Here is a 15,707-nt window from a genome sequence, read left to right on the forward strand (position 1 = left end):
CATATTACGAACAGTACCGCTCTGATCACGGCTGTTACTCAAGGCAGATCATTATGTTTGGTTAGCTCAGGTAAGGTCTATTTCTATCATGGGTACTGGGGTACAGTGGACATCTTTGTTTTGCATGTTCTCCAAAATGTTTAGATATGTCACAAGACCAAGTAAACCCATTGCGCCCAAACCTCGCCTGCATTGCTGCAGCACCCTCCCCTCTCCCCCTCCCCCTCCCATCCCCTCTTCCCACCTCCCCATCCCCTCTCCCCCACTCCTCCCATCCCTCCCCACTCTCCACTCCCTCCACCCCCTCCCCTCTCCCCCTCCCCTCCCCTCCCTCCCCCTTCCCCCCTCTCCCTCCCCTCTCCCCTTCCCCTCCCTTCCCTCTCCTTTCCACCCTCCCCACCCAGCCCCCTCCCCCTTCCCCTCCCACCGCCCCCTCCCCCCCACTCCAACCCCCTTATCCTGCCGCCTCCCCACCATCCCTCCACCACCCTCCCTGCCCCCTCCATCCCCCTCCCTCCCAAGGAGATAGATTTAAGCTTTAAAATCTGCTTCTTCTTCTGTCGTATGTCTTTTAGACCTGCAGCTCAGTTGAGGCGAGCCAGGCCAACGTGCCAACATTAAAATGTGAATAACTTTAAAAATATAACACCGATTTCAGTGGAACTTTTCCCCTTAGCACCAAAGGGATGACGGTAAGTAAGGTTGGGCTAAACTGTCGCGAAATCCTGTAGCGTTTTGGCTGTTGTTCAGGAACAAACAAACGAGAGTTGTAGTCTTTAGATATGCAAATGCAGCAGTTCAAAACTGGTACACGAAATAGAGCAAAGAGAAATATACAGAATGCGAACTATAGTTCGCGATACAGACTATAATTCTGAATATCGTTCTTTATTCTCATCAAACACTGATTTATCTGTAAATTTGTAAGAATGAACAACATCTGCGCAAACCGCATTGCATAATTCTGGTCTACCTTTGTCCTAAGAAACGGACATGCACAGTTGGAGAATTCGAGCTTTTTAAAAACACAAAAGACACATTCAAGCAGATGCAGAAATTCTTATTTAACTGTTCTGACGTGCGCAGCTAGAGCGACGGATGACGCAATTCGTCTCTAACCTTTGAGACCTCCCACTGGCTTGGCGGTGTTGTAAACAATTAAGATGCGACTACATTAGGTTTCAGGTACAGGTTTAGGATTAGGATTATTATTGTTACATGTACCGAGGTGAAAAAAACCCTGCGTTTTACATGTTATCCACGTACACCGGATATTCAATGCATAGGTACAATGAGTTCGCACTGAAGTCCCATAGATAGAGCAAAGGAGAAGATACAGATTGCGGAATATAGTTTCAGCAATGTAGCGCATCAGCTCCACAAACAAAGTCTAATGTCATCAATGGGGGAATGTGAATTCAACAGTAGCATAGCTTATGGAAGGACCATTAAGAAGCCCGATAACAGACGGGAAGAAGCTACAGGTGGTGCGCGCTTTCACACTTTCACGCTTTTGTACATCATGCTGAGTGGAGCAGGGAGAAGAATGAATGGTCTGGGTGAAACAGGTCTTTCATAATATTGGCTGCTTTTCCGAGGCAACGTAAAAGTGTAGATGGAATCAGTGGTGAGAAGTCTGGTCTGTGTGATGGACTGGGCTACATCTACATATCTCTGCAATCCCTTGCGTTCCTAAGCACAGCTTTTCTCTAAACAAGCTGTGATGGAACCCCACATTAGGCTTTCTATGGTGCATCTTCAAACGTTTGGAATAGTCACTGGAGACATGCCGAGAATTCTCTGTCTCCTCGGGATATAAGGGGTGAGTGCGTGTGCCTTCTGGGTTGTTGCATTTGGGGAATGCTAGGGTCAGCTGGAAGGATTTTACAGTACCCCTCACACGTCCTGTTCTCTGCGTTTGAGTGGCTCCTGTCAGGACGCCGGCATCGCTGCCCAGGCTGTAGGACACAGAGGAGAATGACAACCTTTGTACCCAAAGCTGTTCAGCTCCTCAACTCCCAACCACCCCTGTCCCGCAGCTCACCCTATTAACCGCCGCCCCCCCCCCCCCAATAGTTTTTGTACTACTCTACGTGCCTCTGTAAATTGCCCCACGGGACCAAATATAGTGTTTTTGACATTTGAACTTCGACCGTGGAAATTTGAAACTATCAACCATTTTACACTTCTACACCATTGATGCTGGTTTGGCCTGAACTGCACCATGCTTCCTGAAGTCAATAAATAGCTGCTTCGTCTTGCTGGCATTGGGGGAAAGGTTATTGTCCTGGCACCATGTAATGTATCTCAGTTCTCTATCTCTTCCCCGTACTCCGTATTGTCATTCTTCCTGATTAGACCCACCACAGTGATTTTGTGGGAAAAACTGTAGATATAATTAGACAAATTTGTCCGTACAGTCGAGAGCGCAAATGGAGCATAGTGGGGGGACTGAGAACGCATCCTCGCAGGACACCGATGTGGAGAGTTATTATGGAGGAGATGCTGTCCCCTATCCTCACTGACTGAGGTCCGTGAGCATTACAGCCATGAAAGCAGTGACGGAGACGAGCAGATTCCTAGATCTCGTAATTTGGAGATAACAGCCACCCCTTCCCCACCAGATACAGGTACACACGGTCACACGCACAATGCCTAGCTCAAATATGTTTTGAATTCAAGATCATAATTACAAATTGTTCTTGGTTTCATATTCATTTCCACCCAAGTCACATTGGTTTTCATTTCCCTATTTCTCACAAAGATCTTCGCCCCAACCCTGTCTGCATTTCATAAATGGTCATTCTTGTTTATTGGGGTAGATAATACTGTCTACGATTCAGATACATCTGCGAGAATATTTTACATCTGACCTCAGTCACTCCAAGGTTAATTCTTATCCTGAACGATAATCCGAACGTGATCATCCATAGGCGGCTGTAATTCTCTCAACATCTATCCTGCAAAGTTCTCGCAGAAGTCTCGATGTCGGGGTCAACACATTCACTTATCGTTCCTACGAGCTGCGCAGAATGGATGATCTGATCAATTGTTCGCCTTTGAGAGCCACTTGATGCGACGGATAGGTCTAGAATTCTGTCTCTGCCCCGAGTCGAAGGTAAGAATCTCTTTCCTTAAAAAAAGATAGCGCCAGGACATAATATTCTATGGACTAAGTTCTGGTAGATGGGATTGAGTAATTGGACAGCATACATGCAGAGAGTTTTTCTTCCTATTTCTACGCTCTGTGACGCAATGACTGTTGGGCCAGTGTGTGCACGTTTCTCCACACGTGGTATCGCCGTCAGTAGTTATAACAGGGTTCACCACTATTTCCTTGTATGTTGAGTAATACATGTTGGGCAGCAACTGACTCTGCAGCAATGTTGAGGTGCGCTGATGAGCCAGATTACACTCTAATCCAGAGGGCGGTGCAACGCCAAAATTTGCTGGCGTGTGCTTTACGAAACAATAGCACCCGGTGCATTTGTTTCGACGAGATTGCAGCTTTGATAAGGTCATTGATTTCTGACACGAGATACGTTGTCCTCTCAAGCGGATGTCTTCCGAATCTTCTGGGTTTTTCCTTTTATCCTCTTTTATTTCAGATGCCCGGCAATAACTGCGGTCCACAATACAGTGTGAGCATTTTACTCTATTCTGTCTCCTGCCCACATACGTTATCTTCTCTGGCATTTGACGAACTGTTCATTTGCGGATAACAGCGATTCGTCAACTTCTCTTGTACATCAGCATCGGCTGCGCCACGCGGGTAATCTTTGTCCCATCAGAGCACTTATATTGCCGTTCTGATCAAAGTTGTTACTTATCTCCAGTCATTAGGTTGGTCATTAGGGTTTGGATAGATTTATTATTGTCACATGTACCGAGTTGCAGCGAAAAGCGTGGTTTTGAATGTCATCCACTCATATCAGTCATGGGTATAACCGACAACATCTCTGCAATTTCTCCTCGTCTTGGGCAGAACTGTATCCAAACCAGGCTGTGATGCATCCCGACCGCGTGCTTTCAATGGTGCATCTCAAGGTGTTTGTAGAAGTTTTGTCCGTCTCCTCCGGAAGTCGAGTGCGCCTTCTTGGTTGTGTGATCTGCGCGGTTGATCCAGGACACATCGGTGGTAATATTTACCGCAAACAACTTGAGCCGCAATTATTTCCAATTCCGCGCCATTAATCCAGATTTACGCATGTACTCCACCTCGCGTCCAAAAATTCATAACTAGCCCCTTCGTCTTGATGACATAGAGGGAGAGGGTATTGTTCTGACACAACGTGAGTAAGCTCACTATCTCTTTCCTGAACTCCGCCTCATCATTGTCCCTGTTCCGGCCCTTCACAGGGTTGTCGTCAGCGAACCTGTTGACGAAATTAGAGTGAACAGTGGACAGCGTGAACAGAGAATCGTCGGGGACCGATAAATCATCCTTGCAGGGCGCCGGTGTTGAGCGTCTGTATGGGATAGATGTTGTCACCTATCGTCACTGACTGAGGTCCGTGGGCCGTCGAGCCGAGGAAGCAGTGGCAGCGGGCGAAGCACATACCTAGGCTCTGGACACAGGTACACACGGACACATGGTCACACCCCTCGCCTCACTAACCCCCACTGTGGACACAGGTACACACGGACACACGGGCACAAACCCCTCCCCTCACCACCCCCCAATGTGGACACAGGTACACACGGACACACGGCAACAAACCCCTCCCCTCACCACCCCCCAATGTGGACACAGGTACACACGGCCACAAACCTCTGCACTCCCCACCCCCCGCTGTGGACACAGGTACACACGGACACATGGCCACACCCCTCGCCTCACTACTCCCCACTGTGGACACAGGTACACACGGACACACGGCCACAAACCCCTCCCCTCACCACCCCCCAATGTGGGCACAGGTACACACGGACACATGGCCACAAACCACTCCCCTCACCACCCCCCAATGTGGACACAGGTACACACGGACACATGGCCACAAACCCCTCCCCTCACCACCCCCCAATGTGGACACAGGTACACATGGCAACAAACCCCTCCCCTCACCACCCCCCAATGTGGACACAGGTACACACGGACACATGGCCACAAACCCCTCCACTCAACACGCCCCGCTATGGACACAGGTACACATAGCCACACCCCACCCCCCCCCCCATCCCCACCCCCCACTGTAGGCACAGGTACACACGGCCTCACGGCCACAAACCCCCTCCCCTCACCACCCCCAATATGGACACAGGTACACATGGCCACACCCCCCCCTCCCCACCCCCACTGTAGACACAGGTACACACGGCCTCACGGCCACAAACCCCCTCCCCTCACCACCCCCCAATGTGGACACAGGTACACATGGCCACACCCCCCCTCCCCACCCCCCACTGTAGACACAGGTACACACGGCCTTACGGCCACAAACCCCCTCCCCACCCCCCACTCTGGACAGAGGTACACACTGACACACGGCCACAACCCCCCCTCCCCACCCCCCAATGTGGACACAGGTACACACGGCCACATGGCCACAAACCCCTCCACTCCCCACCCCCCCACTGTGGACACAGGTACTCACGGACACACGGCCACAAACCCGTCCCCTCCCCACCCCCCACTGTGGACGCAGGTACACCCGGCCACACGCACACAATGTCAAGCTCAGGCCTGTGCTGACCTTTACTACCATAATTTTCAAACTGATCCTGGTCTCGAGTTCATTTCCTTACCTGGCCACATTAGTTTTCAATTCCCTCTTGTCCACAAGGAACTTCGCTCCAACCCTGTTTGTATTTCATAAATGGGCATCACCGTTTTCTGGGGTAGAGGGTACTCTAGATTCGGATATATCTGAGAGAGTAAATTACACCTCATCTCAGTCACTCCAAGGTGAATTAATATTCTGATCTTCTGATCCTAACGTAATCATCCATATACCCGTTGCTTAATGCTCGGATGGTCTATCCCGTTAGGGCAAGTCCCACAAATCAATGGCAAAACAAATTCACTTGTTGGTCTTTGCAACTGTACACAGCAGAGGATTTGATCAATTGTTGGTCGTCTCACAGCCACTTTATGCTGGGGATAAATCTTGACTTCTGGCTCTACGCCGCTTCAAAGGTAAGCATCACATTCTTTAAAAGATAGAGAGCCAGGGCATAATATTCTGTGGACCAAGTGCTAGTAAATGTGATTGAGTATTTGGATAGCATTGACACGGAGATTTGTTGGGCTTGTTTCTCTGCTGTATGATTACGTCTCTTGATCCAGTCTCTGCACGTTTCTCCGTATGTGGTACCACCGTCAGTAGTTATAGCAGGACTCCCATTTCCTTGTGTGTCCGTCCTGGGAGGCTGAGGACTATTTATTTCCTGGAGCGAAGGAAACTGAAGGGTGATGATATGAAGGTGTGTAAAACCACGATAGGATGAATAAGGTTTTTTTTTTATCCAGGATGAAGAATCAAAAATCAGATATCACAGGTTTAAGATGAGAGTGGCAAGATTTACGAGGAATCTGAAGGGAAGACTTGACGCAAAGAGGGTGCTGGGGACATGGTTCGAACTTTGATAAGATCATTCACTTCTGACATAACATTACTTTCCTTCCTGGACGGACGTCAACTGAGTTTTCTGAATGTAGGTACTCCTGTATTGCAGATGCACGGCAATTAGTACGGCCCACTATACAGTATCAGGTGATTCCGTGCGATCATCCTCCTGTGCCCACTCCCCACCTTGTCCTCGCATTTGTCCAACAGTTAATTTGTAGATAACCCCCATTCAACACCTTATTTTGCATATTAATTCTGTTTGTGTTACATGGACAATCTTAGTAGACATCATAGTTGTTACTTACGTCAGATCATTAGCTTAGGTGAGGTTCTGCTGGGCCTCACGTTCCGAGATACAGCGAAATACTTCGCTTTGCACGCTGTCCATTCAGTTCAGATATGCCATACATATTTACAATCAGTTAACGTCCTGCAGACGAAGCTAGGAGGAAGACACAGAATGCAGATTATTGTTGGCTATTTCCATTAATCCCTGAATTGTCCGTCAATTTGTGAGAATGAACAACATTTGCTCAAGCCACATTGCTTAATTCTGCTCTCCATCGAACCGGACAAGTGCAGTTGGAGATTTCGAGTTATGTGAAAACACAAAGCAATTTATTTGTTAAAAGCTGTTATTTAAGTGTGCAGAAGTGTACGTCTGGAACAATGGATGATGCAATGCTTCTGTAAGCCATGAAACATCCCGCTGGGATCGCGCCGTTGTAAACAATTAAGATGAGAGGCGTTTTAGGTTTGAGATTCAGGTTTAAGTTTAGTATTGTTACACCTACCGAGCTACAGTAAAAAGCTTTGTTTTGCATGGTATCCAGACACATCCGATATACCATATATAGACAATAGACAATAGATAATATGTGCAGGAGTAGGCCATTCGGCCTTTCGAGCCAGCACCGCCATTCAATGTGATCATGGCTGACCATTCACAATCAATACCCCGTTCCTGCCTTCTCCCCATACCCCCTGACTCCGCTATCCTTAAGAGCTCTATCTACCTCTCTCATGAATTCATTCAGATAATTGACGTCCACTGCTTTCTGAGGCAGAGAATTCCACAGAATTCCATAGACAGTATCAGTTCAAACTCGATGACGTCAGATGGTGGGGATATGGAATAACATAGAAAATGAACAGCCAGGGGAAGTATTTGAGGCAGAAATTGTGACAAAGACAGTGAGACTGCTTCGTGAATCGGAAAGATTTAGAGTAATGTGGATGAAAGGTGGATAGGAGGGATTAAAGTAGATGGGGCACATTGGTCCGCATAGGCAAGCTGGATAGAAGGCATGTTACTGTGGTGTAGGATTCGATAACTCTATGACAAGAGACAGAGCAATGTGGATGATCCAGAGTGCAGAATACAGTTCGCAGCATTGAAACGTATTGTTAGTGCATCAAATACTTAGACAATATCTAGTATCCGAAATGGTGTGGAGGCTAATTGAACAGTGCCCTGGTCAATGGAGGATTCGTGCAGAACCCTGATAACGAAGGAAAATAAGCTAATACGTTATCCGGTAGTGCTCGCGTTAAAACATCTATACCTTTTGCATGACTTGAGTTCGGGAAAGATGAACTGGCCGGTGTGGGCAAGTTGATTACCATTACCGTTTTCTTTTCGAGGCAACGTGATGTGTAGATGGAGTTAATGGTGGAACGTCTGTTATGTGCGATGGATTGGCCTACATTTATAACTCCCTGCAATTTCTCGCGCTCTAGACAAATATGTACCCGATCCAAAATGTGGTCCAACCCGACAACATGTTGTCCACGGTACCTCCCGAGAACACTGTAAAAGTTACTGTTGACAGGCAACATTTCCTCAGACTCCACCTGAAGTGGAGGCGTTAGTGTGCCTTCCTGGATGTCGCATCAATGTGCTTGCCCCGCGATAGATTGATGGTAAGTGTAACGCATGCAACTTGTTCTCAACTATTTTCGATTCTATTTGATTGGTACAGATTTGGGCATGTACTCAAGGTAAAGGTGCTAGAGCAGTGGACTGAAAACGAATCCTTGCAGGGCTCGGGTGTTATTCTGGAGGAAGTGTAACCTGTTCTCACTGACTGAGGACTGTTGGTATTAAAATCGAGCATTCAGTAGTAGAGCAGGTGAAAATACCTGTTCAAGCGTTTGGAGATAATAGACACTCCATACCCTATCACAGAAAGGTACACTGCTGAATGCATAATTTAAAGCGCGAGGCTATTCCTATTTTCACTATTAAATGGGAACTGACCCTGCGCTTATATTAATCCATAAATGGTCACATTAGTCTTCATTTGCCGATTGTCTACAAACACATTTGTTCCAGCCCTGTTTGAACGTATTGAGTTATCATCACTAATGTTCTGGGGTACAGGGTACTGGAGGTTCAGATATATTTGCGAGCGTAAATTACTTCTCATCACAAGTCACTCGATGGTAAATACTTACTCTGAAACTTGTATCCTAAAGTCAACACCCATATATCTGTTGTACAAATCTTTCAACATCTGTCCCGTCCAGGCCTCGCAGAATCGCACATTTGCAGTGTCATTCAATTCACTTGTATTCTTCCAAACTGCACAGCGTAGATGATGTGATCAATTGTGGTTACTTTGGCAGCTCCTTCATCCGAAGGATCAATATCAACTTCGGCCCCTTCGAAGTATTGTAGGCAAAGATCGCCATCCTTAAAGTATATAGTGTCAGGGTATAATATTATGAGGATCATGTGCTCATAAATGGGATTTTGTAAATGGATAGTATAGACATAGATAGGTGCTTGTCTAACCATCGTCAGTAGTTCGAGCAGTGCTTCGCTATTATTTCCTTGTATGGCCAGAGCTATAAGGAGATATGAAGACTTTATTCCTCGGAGCGCAGGAAGCTGAGAGCCAATCATGAAGGTGTATAAGGGGAAGGTTGAATGCGCAGAGTATTTTACCCCGGACGGGAATCAAAAAGTAAAGGTCATAGGTTCATGGTGAGAGGGCAAGGTTTACAAGGAATCGACCCAGAAGAATTCACTCTCAGACGGCGATGCGTGCATGGGACAAGCTCCAAGAATAGTCAGTTCAGATATGTTGAGTCGAAGCTGGCATTTCTATAGTCAGAACGTTTGTAAATATAGCTGCCATCTCGACAGCAGGAGGAGATAAATAGGTGACCAACTTTGGTTATTTGTGTTGAACAATAAATGTTCGTCAGGAATTGATTCTGCAGCAAAGTCCAGGTGCGCTGACGCGCCAGTTTACACTCCAATGCAGAGTGCGGTACAACACCAGTGTTTGCGTGCTTGCACTTGGTGAAACGGGGCCATATCCTGCATTTGCTTCACCAGCATCGGAGCTTTGATACGATCATCCATTTGTGACATCAAATGCTCCTCTACTCTCCACCGGTGTCTTCTGAATCATCTGAGTATCTCCTGTTTTCCTCTTGTATGTGTCGATGCCCGGCAATTACTGCGGTCTGCAATGCAGGAGCAGCATTTTTATTGTGTTACTCCTCCTGCCCCAGTCTTCACTTTCTCTTCGCATTTGTCCAACAGTTGTTTGTGCTTAACAACCATTCATCACGTCTCTTGAACATCAACACCGTCTGTGTCTATCTTAGTCACAATCACAGTGCGATCATTCCGGCTCTGATCATATTTGGTACTTATCTCAGATCATTGGGTTTGGTTAAGTTAGGCTAAGAATATTACTGTCACGCATACCGAGGCACAGTGAAAAGCTGCGTTGCCTCCTATCCACTCAGATCAGACATACTATACATGGGTACAATAAGCTCAAATAAATTCATTAGACAGAGCAACGGAAATAACACAGAAGGCAGTATATAGTTCATGACATAACATATCATCCCGAACATTGTTCTTTGTTTGCATCAAACTCTAAATTGTCCGTGTATTTGTAAGAATGAACAACATTTGCTCAAGCTGTATTGCATAACTCCGTTCTTCGTGGAACTCGATATGTGCAGCCCGGGAATTCGAGGAGTTCATAAACATAAACAAAGATATGTACAGTTGTCGGGAATTTTGAGAATTATGAGGAAGATGATCAGATTATAGTTTGGTTAACCCTGGTGCTCACACACTGGGGGGGGGGGGCATGAAGGGAAAGTTGACAAGATAGAATGTAGTTAAAATAGTTAAAGCTGAAACATTCTGTTGAGAAGCAGGGTTTCTTATCAGTAGACGGAGGATAGTCCTTTGTAGTTATGTTTAGGTTCCTATCTGTTGCAATCTTGCATTACAGGTGCTTTTGTTTACCCTGTTTCGCAGGCAAGTCTCCCAAAGGTTGACAGATGATCTCATTTGCGATGGGACTCCATGTGGCTAGGATAATCTGGTCATTTATGATATCTACATGTAACATATATGGGTGGGAGATTTCTAAACAAAAGAGCCCCAATATGAAAGTTAAATTTGGGGAAACAGAAAGATGAAAGTGTACAGGGACATTGATGAATGATGGTTTATTTCAAATCCACAGATAACCATTGTGTCATGAGTGCATAAGAATCCTACAGTTACTGTAAGATTTTGAAGCAGCTTGAGCTTGCTCACACTGTTCCTCGATGTACATCGCTAAGGCCTTTATTAACCCGACTTGTTCGATGGCCTCACCACTGGTCTACGAGTCCTTTATTTTGCGCCTGGACCTATCTGAGTAAATTTAGATATAGGGTACGGGTAAAGCATAAAATCCGTTCCCACATGTACAAAACATGTTACTTAACTGTGCCATGTTTTGCGCGAAGGATGATGCAATCCTTCGATAAACCATGAGAACCTTGGTTTGTGTTGTTGTAAACAATTAACATATGTGGCGCATGGCGTTTTAGCTTTTGTGTTATGTTCATTATTATCACATGTACCGAGAAACATTAAATACCTTTTTCCCCATGCTATCCAAACCGGTCAGATGTACCATACAGATACAATCAGTTCAAACGAGAGGGCAGAGGGTGCTGGGTCTAAGGATTCACACAGGGGGTGGTGGGAATATGGATTTGCACAGAGGGTGGTGGGTATACGGAATGAGCTGCCGAAGGACGTCGTCGAGGCAGAAACTACGGCAATATTTAAAATACATTTGGACAGCTACATGGACAGCGAAGGTTTAGAGTGATTCTGGCCAAACGCTGTAAGTGGGACCATTGTAGATGGGCCACATTGGTCGGTATGGGCAAGCTGGGTCGAAGGGTCTGTGGCCGTGCTTTGTGACTCTATGCCAATAGATGGAGATACAAAGTGCAGAAAACAGCTTTTAGAATTGTAGCTGTATTGTGGAGCATCAATGTTTTTAAAAGTCCAATGTGTGCAATGGGGTAGATAGGAAGAGCATATGGAGGGGCCGTGCAGAAGCCTGATCCCAGAGGAAAATAAGCCATTAGTCGTGGATTGGGCTACACATTGAAGTCTCTGCAATTTATCTTGGTCTCGTTCGAGCTGCTCATAAAGCAAACTGTGATACAACCCGATAATGTTCTTTCTATGGTCCATCTGTTGAAGTTTTACAAGAATCACTTTAGACATGCCAATGTCCACCGTTTCCTTGTGAAGTCGAGGCGTCGGTACGCATTAATGAGTTTGGCATCAATGTGATTGCTCCACGACATATTGTTGGTTATGTTAACGACACGGAATTTGAGCAATCGACTATTTTCCAAACAGTGCGATTGATGCAGGTTGGGGTAAATACTCGGCATTGCATCCTGAAGCCAATGACTATCTCCTTCGTCTTGCTGACATTGAAAGAGACGTTATTGTCATGCCACCGTGTCAATAAGTTCACTATCTGTACTTCTTGTACTTCGTCTCGCCATTGCTCATCATTCTACCATTCACAATGATGTCTTCTGCAAACTAGTAGGTGCAATTAGAGCCGAATATGGCCACACGGTTGCGAATGTAAATGAGGTAGAATAGCGGACTGAGAGCGGATCCTTGCAGCGCTCCATATTCGAAGTTATTTATTTTTAAGGAGGTGTCGCCTATCCTTACTAATTGTGGGCTGTGGGGGTTGAATATCGAGCATCCAGCGGTGGAGCGGGGAGGTTATCCCTCGGACCAAGAGGTTGGAACATGTCGTTCCTCCAAACATGCACAGAGTGGAGGATCTCATCAATTGTTGTTCCTTTGACAGTCCCTTCCTCCGCAGATAAATGTTGACTTCATCTCTGCACCGAAAGTAAGTAGTTAAGGCTGAAATTATGACAATCATTCAAAGACAGTTAGACTACCTCATGAAAGGGAAGGATTTAAGTTAATGTGGCGTAAGGTGGGAGTGACTAGTGGAGATGGGATACATTGATCGGCATGGGTAAGCTTGGTCGAAATGCACGCTGTCCATTCAGTTCAGATATGCCATACATTGATACAGTCAATCCTGCAGATGAAGCGAAGAGGAAGATAGAGAATGCAGAATATACTGTAATTCATTACATAGAATGTCACGTTGAATATTGTTGGTTATTTCCGTCACACACTAAATTGTCTGTGTATTTCTGAGAACGAATAAGATTTTATCAAGCCACATTGCATAATTCCGTTCTCCGTAGAACTGGACAAGTGCAGATGGAGAATTCGAGTTCTGTGAAAACACAAAGCAAATCATTTGTGCAAACATATTATGTAAGTGTGTAGAACTGCACGTCGGGGACAATGGATGATGGTATGCCTCTGCAACCTATGAAACCTTCATCTGGTTTAGTGGTGTTCCATACAATGCAGATAACAGGCGCTTTAAGTTTCAGCTTCAGGTTTAGGGATATTATTGTTATATGTACCGAGATACAGTAAACAACTTTGTTCTGCATGCTATCAAAACACATTACACATATCATACATGGATACTATTGGTTCAATAGTATTCATACTAGACCAGGACAGAGGTCACTTGGTGTATGGATCCACTCAGAGCGTGGTAGGTACATGGATTCGCACAGCGGGTGGCGAATGTCTTGAATGAGCTGCCAAATGAAGTAGTTGAGGTAGAAACTATAACAACAATTAAAATATATTTGGGCAAACACAAATAGGAAGATTTCGCATTGATACGCGCCAAAAGCGGCAGGTGGGATTTGTGTAGATGGGGTACATTGATCGGCATTGGCAGGCTGGGCTGAAGGACCTTTTCCAGCGTTGTGTGACTCGTGCCAATAGATAGAGCAAAGTGGAAAATACAGAGTGCAGAATACATTTATCAGCATTGCAGCGCATTGTTGGGCATCAGTACCTGAGACAAAGTTTAATGTCCATAATGGGGTAGAAGCAATTGATCAATACCCTAGCCTACGGAGGGACCGATCATAAGCCTGATAACGGAGGAATTTAAGTTATGCCCTAGTCTCGTGGTGCGCGCTTGCAAGCATATCCACCTGCTGCCAGATCGGAGCAGGGGAAAGAAGAACTTAGAATAAGGGGTAGGCCATTTAGAAGTGAGATGAGGAAAAACTTTTTCAGTCAGAGAGTTGTGAATCTGTGGGATTCTCTGCCTCAGAAGGCAGTGGAGGCCAATTCTCTGAATGCATTCAAGAGAGAGCTCGATAGAGCTCTTAAGGATGGCGGAGTCAGGGGGTATGGGGAGAAGGCAGGAACGGGGTACTGATTGAGAATGATCAGCCATGATCATATTGAATGGCGGTGCTGGCTGGAAGGGTCGAATGGCCTCCTCCTGCACCCATTGTCTATTGTCTATAGTCTATTGTCTATTGACCGGGATTGGACAGGTCTTTGATTGTGTTGGGTGTTTGGGTAACGTTATACAGCGTGAAGTGTCGACGGAGAATGTGGTTGGCTCTGCATGGATCTGTGGGTCTGTGATGGACTGGGCTATATATACACAACCCTCTGCAATATCTCGCGGTCTTCGCAGAGTTATTTCCAAACCAAGCTTCGATGCAAAGTGACAATATTCATTTTACCGCAAATCTCCAGACGTTTGTAATAGTAACAGAAGACATGACAAATTTATTTTTGTTTGCATTTTTGTGCCTTCTTGGGCGTCGCATCAATGTGGTTGCTCAATGTCAGATCGTTGGTTACATTATCGCCAAGCAACCTGAGCTCGCTATCATTGTCATTGTGTACCATTGGTACAGATTGGGGCACGTACTGCTGCTTCCTCAGGCCAATAACTACCTCCTTCGTACTGCTGACATTGAAAGCGTGGTTATGCTGCTGACACCATGTCACTAAGTTCTCCATATCGTTCGTGTACGTCGCCGCCTCCTTGTCCGTTATTCGGCCCATCACATCAGCAAACCCGTCGATATACTTAGAGCCGAAATTGTCTGTACGGTTACGAGGGTAAAGATTGTATAATCGCGGACTGACAACTCATCCTTGCAGGGCTCCGATGTGAAAGTTATTGTGCAAGAGGTGTCACCTATCGTCACTGATTGAGGACTGTTGGTGATAAAGTTGAGCATCCATTATTAGAGGGGGGACATGATTCCGAGATCTGGGTGTTTGGAGATAACAGCCACTCCCTCCCCCAGCACACACAGGTACACACGGGCGCACGCACAATGCAAGCTTGAGTCCGTTCCTGGTTTCAGCATCATAGCTAGCGAAATGACCTGGGACTAATATTCATTTCCATACTTGGTCACATTAGTACTCACATCCCTATTCAGCCATGATCACATTGAATGGCGGTGCTGGCTTGAAGGACCGAATGGCCACCTCCTGCACCTATTGTCTATTGTCTATTGTCTATTGTCCACAAATATATTCACCCCGGGGACATTATACCTTGGAGTGGGGAAATACATGGGTGAGTTATAAAGGTGTATACAGTCATGAAGAGAATAGATAGGGTAATCGCACGCGGACTTTTATCCAGGATGTGGAACCAAAAACCAATGGTCAGAGGTTTAGGGTGAGATAGTCAAAAATCACAAGGGACCTGAAGGGAAGACTTTACACTGAAAGGGTGCTGGGTATCTGGAACTATTTGTCAGGTGAGTTGGTTCAGACATGTTGAGCCGATGGTAGCATTTCTACAGCTACAGCTTGAGGAAATAGAGCGACCAACTCGACTGCAGCAATAGGTAGTCAGATTTGGTTATTCCTATTGTGCAATGAAAGTTAGACAGCAAATAATTTTCCCACCC

Source organism: Rhinoraja longicauda, chromosome 39, assembly GCF_053455715.1.
Source record: "Rhinoraja longicauda isolate Sanriku21f chromosome 39, sRhiLon1.1, whole genome shotgun sequence".
Lineage (NCBI taxonomy): Eukaryota > Metazoa > Chordata > Chondrichthyes > Rajiformes > Arhynchobatidae > Rhinoraja > Rhinoraja longicauda.